Consider the following 6888-nt stretch of genomic DNA (forward strand, 5'->3'; position numbering starts at 1 on the left):
TGTAAAGGGGAGACCAGTTGCACTGGCATACTGGGGGGTAGAGGAGGGAGATGTGGGAAGCATGCTGGGAATAGGGATGGAGGGAGGACAGCACTGGTGGTGGGAATGCCCCTCATTCATTGTCATTATGTACCATAAATGATGCAGTGAAAGATTTGTAATGCACTTTGGTCACAATAAAATAAAAAAAAAAAAAAGAAAAGGTGCAGCACAGGACAATATTAAAACATTGTTTGAACAATTGTTGGAAAGCAACACAATTTACCTGAACATTTCATTGTGCTTTCTGTTTGCTCTTTGTATAAAAATAAATCAAGAGGTAAGATCCAAATGAAAAAAAAAAGTGTCATGAATACAATGTTCCAACAATAAACATACCACTCCAGTTCCCTTCAAAAAAATATGAGTTATGTAGTACAGAAATTGATATGGTCAATATCTCTCATCATATGATTTGCACAGCAAAATAAAATAATCCCTGGTAATCTTTATACTTCATCATAGACACAAGCTGTGCTAATTAAATAGAGTGTGTGTTGGAATATCAAGGGATATGCTAGGGGGTTTCTAAAATTTTCATTTTAGAAATGACTATCCTAAGAGAAAAATGTATTCTATCCTATATTATGTTCTGTTTGAATATGTTGTTGGCAAACTGGTCCTTGCTTGTCTTTGAGGCACATAGAAATTGATGATGAAAGTGTCTAGTGTAACTCGAACTATAATTTGATGAAAACTGAAGCAGTGAACTGTGAGAAACTGCTAAACTAGTGTCATCAAACAGTGCTTCACAAGTAATGAAACAGAACTGCTAGCTTTTCATGAGTAATATGGGGTAAAAATGAGAAAAGCACATGGTATATATAAAAAAGTTTAAATATATGAGGTAATGCTCTTTTTAATTACTATTATTATAAAGATCACTCCAAAAGTCTACACCCAGACTCCTTCCCATTTATCTGTAAGTAGACAATGACATCACGTCTCCTCTAAATTATTCAGACTCAGGGGATGGAATTGGCTCATTCAATAGGGAATGCCATGTTTGGTGTTGGCACAGTACTTAAAGCTTCTCTGTACATTATCTTCAATCTGAAAAGCACATTAGATAGTGGCCAAATTATAAAAAAAAAAATCCCTCTAGACTTTAAACACCCAGAAAGTTATGAAGAACAAAAATATAACTTGACCATAAAGTATAATCACAAAACTTTGTAGAAGGAGAAAACTTGAAAACTTAAAAAAAATATGACCCAAATTACAACAAGAACAACAACAGAAAAACAAACATAAAATAGTTGTGCCAGCTGTCTGAGGGTTCATGAAGTCACTAGAAGTCATTCCAGACGGGTTGAGTTTAACAAAGTCAGAGGTTACTTTGTTCTTGACTCTAAGTGAAATCAAAACCTACTCAGACAGCATACAAAGGCAATGTGGGTTCGCCCTTTTTTTTTTTCTTTTCCTCTCGGTATATCCCACTAAACACACGTAAATGACTTATGTTCAGAAAAGTCTGATTCTGTTCATACTAATCCATGTCTAAGCTTGGCAAAATGCCCAAGCACAATCAAAGGAGGGTAGAAGCCTGGCTTTTCAAACAAGCTAGAAAATTTGTACCAAAAGATCACAGGGCGACAGAGACAGCTGGAAAAATTGGAGCTGGGGCTATGATTTTCAGCCAATGCAACACCTAATGCAAAGGGAATGTAGATGATAGATTGAGAGTTATGTATGTTTTTTAATTCCATAGCAATGCATTTACACTAAGGTAAAATTGTAACATTTTAAAAGTAATAGCATAGGGAATATAAGTTCAACACCAAAATTTGCTGTTACAGAGAATTAATACATATGGGTCCAGCCACATATTGCTAAAATAAGATAAATACAAAAAGAATAAAATGAGAAATACAACATTAATCATTTGAAAGATGTTTTACTAGTTTCCCTTCTAAACATTTCTTTAGAAATATTACCTAACAAGTGTCTTTACTCATGTAGCATTTTCTGCAAGATGACTAAAATGTATGGGTCACAGAAGGTTATCCAATCAATGAATTTGAGACATTTGTGCTACTAAAGGGAACATGGATATTTTTTCATGGCTTTTAGTAGTGAAACATAGTTTTCATAATGGAGAATAAAAGTCAAGGTATTAGGTGTAATTCTCTGTATCATCTATGTGAATGAACCCTTTCATTCGAGGTGCTATTCAGTATAATTTCGTTCAGCTGAAGTGTGTCATCCATAACAGAAATGTGTGTAAAAAAGAGACCATTCAAAGTTTTATTGAGATGTGTTGAGAGTCTCTGGGGTCCATGCTGATTCAGTCTCTGTTTTCAGAGTCTGACACTTTGTGGCCTTTGACAATCATGAAGAAAAGCTAGATCAAAACAGTTCTCACAACACAGTCAGTGGTCAAAAAGAGTTCATGGAGATGCCTGTCGTGAAAAAACCAGACTCTGGAAGAGAACCGAAAGAGGAAAAGAGGTAGAAAAGTTGTGTGTGGTTGTGAGTGTATGTGTACATTTGTGCATGCCCTAGCATATGCGTATACGTGTGTGAGAAAGAGACAGATAGATAGAACAAAAGGGAAAACATTTGGACATGAAAAAATTTGGAAAGAAATCTATGGCTGCAGTCACTAAAACATATTTTTCTTCCCCTTTCTTTCCAAGTGTGGGTAGTCAGTTATACAGTTTCAATTTTAAGACATCACAATCTTCTAGAGTATTTTGACATGGGCTAATCAGTTCTAGAAAGGGATATGGAATATTTCTAGAAACATCAGACTTGGTCTCTCATTTTATTATTTCTTTAATAATTTTTATCTCCCATAACTTCCATTTTAGTTTATAAATTAACCCAATCATTTGCCATTTTTGTTTGTTTGTTTGTTTTGGTTTTTGGGTCACATCCAGCAGTGCTCAGGGGTTACTCCTGGCTCTACGCTTAGAAATCGCTCTTGGGAGGCTCAGGGGATCATACGGGATGCCAGGATTCGAACCACCAACCTTCTGCATGCAAGGCAAATGCCCTACCTCCATGCTATCTCTCTGGCCCCATTTGCACTGTTTTCTAACTTACATTTTGACATTGATTTACTCTTGTGTTAAAATTCTTTTCATTTCAATGTCTGCTAATATTCATTGGAACATACTCTTTATTGAAAATGTTTACACATGTCTTGAAGTTTTTTTATGATGATTAAAATAAGTTTTTATAATGATTAAAATACATTCATAAACTCATGTACCCCAATATGTAAGTTCAAACAAGTCTGGTTAAGATAAAATCATAAGCTAATATGTAGCCAGACTTCTATTCTGCTGGTCTCTCACCACTTCCCCCCACCCTGATTTTCCAAATAAACAACAGACCCAGAGGGCTCTTTGAACTCACTAGAGTGTTTAGGACCAGCAATCACTGGCTCATGTAGCTTATCTTTTCCTGGTATTTCTATGTGATTTAATAGTTCCAGCCTGGCTGAGGGAATTAAAATTTCTGGGTCTGTTTCTGGAAGGATTGCACTCCCCATTGCCATTTGTGATAAGCCAAATAACCTTTCTCTCCCTCAGCTATTTTCCTAGAATTGTGTCTATTATGCAGCACTGGAGTGAAGCTTGATAAAACAGTTGCAGTTGTTCAGTCATGAAGCAAAGACTTCAATAGAGTCAGCAGGTGTGTCTAGTAATTAATTAATGAATACGTACCAACCTCTTGATGGTGATATTAATTAAATATCCAACATTAAAATGGCATTTAATTGCCAAGGGATTAATAAAACAGATTTTTACTCATATTAAATTGAGATTATTTAGTTATAAGTCATAGAAACTGACCCAACTAATATCACCAACAGGGAGTTTATTGAAAAGTAACAGGATTACATCCATCTAAAGGCTGGTGTGCTGGATTAGATTTTCCAAAAATTCTGCTATTCTATCTCACATATTCTTTCACACTGTGAGGTTGACAGTGCTCCTCTGTGAGAGTTCATAGTTTCCCTCTGTCATATGTAGAATTTTACATAGTTGTTTCAAAAGTGGAATAGGACAGATAGAGCAGACATCAAGACTTTAACAGGTCACAGAATGAGATACAGAATTTACTTTAGCTCTTTCTTAAGGCCTGGCTTCCTGAGATGCCAGGGAACAAACCTGGCCACTCTGATTCCATCATGCTATATAAACCAACTATAGATTTTAGGGAATACTTATATCACTCATTTTTTTATTTATATGATAACTAAAAATATTTATAGACAAACTAAAGATTTTAAAGAAACGGAGCCATAGCACAGTATGATGCATGCTTGCCTTGCATGTGACCAATCTGAATTTGATTCCTGGCATCCATATGGTCCTTTGAGCCTCACCAGGAATGATTTCTGTGCAGAAAACCAGAAGTATCTCAGAACAATCTCAAGGAGTGACTCCAAAACCAAAAGGGAAAAAAATTTTTGAAAGATGCCCAAGGAGGTTCCCAACAGTTTTGGTTTTCCCTGATCAGGCACCAAACATGTCAGAAAACCCCCAAAGTCTTGTAATTCAGCACCTCAGAAATAAAACAGAAACAAGAACAAAAAGCAAACTAAATAATGAGAGGAGAAAAGTGCTGCCCCCAGTCCCTACTGATGCCAGTAAAACCGAAGAATCTTGAACAAATTAGGAGTTGTTATTATTGTTGTTTTATAGTACAAAATTGTTTTGTAGCTAAATCTGGACCATTTGGATAGGACGTAGCAATCAAGTCAGAAGAATCATAAGAACTTGGAGGCAGAAATATCTCCTAGCATGTGTAGTTACAGTACCACCACCAATATGACTCAGTGGCAAATGTCTATTCGATCCTGTGTCACTGTGAACCAAAGTTCTGGAAAGTATATCCTAAATGAAGCTAGTAGCTGAAATCATACCAGTATCCTGTCTGTATCTGAGTAATGAAGAATGATTTAGTAAAAAGAGACTTCCGCCAGCCTTCAGTAACTATAAGTACCCTAAGGAAGTTAGGCAATTAGATTTATTGTACCTACCCAGATTCTTATATAAAGATATACAAATTATATTAAAAAGTAATAAGTGAATCAAGGCCACGTTTCCTAGACTTCAATAGTTTTTTTTTATAGCTATAGTAACCTTAAATACAAATTGTGAGCATACAAAAAGTATGTCTTACATGTTAATTGTTTTAGGAAATGAAGTTACTGAAATAATCTTTAAGATAAATTTGTTGTGTGTTATAAAACATTGCCTCTTTCCTTTAAAAATTAGTAATTTAGGGGCTGGAGTGGTGGCACTGAATGGTAAGGTGTCTGCTTGTTGGAGCTAGCTTAGGATGGACCACGGTTCTATCCCCTGGCATCCCATATGGTCCCTCATGCCAAGAGCGATTTCTGAGCGTATGTCCAGGAGAACCCATGAGCATCACTAGGTGTGGTCCACCTCCCCAAATTAGTAATTTAGTTTTTATCACTCAATCTTTGAAATAAACAAAAGATAATGTAAATCCGGCAGATTATAAGACTTTCAGTTTCCTTAAACACTTTAAGTGACAAGATAAATAAATAATGAGAAATTAAAAAATTCAAAACTAATTTCAAAATAAAAAATTATAAATTAATGAAAGTCAAAATATTTCAGGACCATTATATTTCAAACTATAGGCATTTTTCACTTGTATTTAATTTGCATCAAATGTAATGGCTCAACATGCACATATACAATTGCCTCAACTATTTTCAATCAAATAAGCTGCTCAATTTCTTGAAAATAGTAAGACTCACTGATTTTTCAACTGGTTCAGGTTTATTGGACTGAAATGAATGGACATTGATCCAGTGGTCCCATGGATAGAAAATGTAAAAAATAATTTTCCCTTACTGTCATTGTTCATTCAAATTTTAATTTGCTGTAGTTATTTAACTGGATACATTGCTCCCTTTTCAATTATTGTAAAGAGGTAGGGGGAAAATGACTTTTTTATTGAGGTTTCTTTATGATTCTAAGTAGAAAAAATTGTAAAAAATTTAAAACTAGGATGGCTTTTTTTGGAAGAAAAGCCGTATAGAAAGCTCATGATTTCCCCAAGGATTTAAGTCATATTATATAGATTTAGACACTGTATATTGAAACAACAAATCATTACTAAGATGGTTTATCATTTCCTTGAAAATATATAGAACATGACTTAGAAAAACAATATAAAATGAATAACTCAAGGGGCTGGAGAGATAGCATGGAGGTAAGGCGTTTGCCTTTCATGCAAGAGGTCATCGGTTCGAATCCCAGCGTCCCATATGGTCCCCCGTGCCTGCCAGGAGCAATTTCTGAGCATGGAGCCAGGAGTAACCCCTGAGCACTGCCGGGTGTGACCCAAAAACCACAAAAAAAAAAAAAAAAAAAAAAAAAAATGAATAACTCAAGCCAGACTTGAGAGACTTATTTATAACTCTAGTATTTATTGTTGAAATTATTTGATATATAAATACATAAGAAAATAATAGATAATTAGATGGATAACTAGCTAATATATAAATAAATATATCTCAAATATTGAGAATTACAAAACTCTGTTTTGAGGTTAAATTGATTATTTCTTTTCAGCTTGATGTAGTCAGTGATATCAGGGGCAAAAACTTGGGTGTGGTAAATCAGTTTAAAAGAGCAAAGATACTTTAAGTGATAATTTTTCAATGTTTAACTTAAGCAAGATTTCTTAAGCTTAGCACTATTGATACTTAGACTGGGACATTCTTTGTTTATAGATCTAGCACATAGAATATTGGATGTTAGCAGCATTTCTGACAGCTAACCCTAGATTCTTATAGGACCTCGATATTTTAGTTATATAGAGAAACAAAAATATTCATAGTAAAAGTACTATTTT

Source organism: Suncus etruscus, chromosome 9 (genome assembly GCF_024139225.1).
Source record: "Suncus etruscus isolate mSunEtr1 chromosome 9, mSunEtr1.pri.cur, whole genome shotgun sequence".
Classification (NCBI taxonomy): Eukaryota; Metazoa; Chordata; class Mammalia; order Eulipotyphla; family Soricidae; genus Suncus; species Suncus etruscus.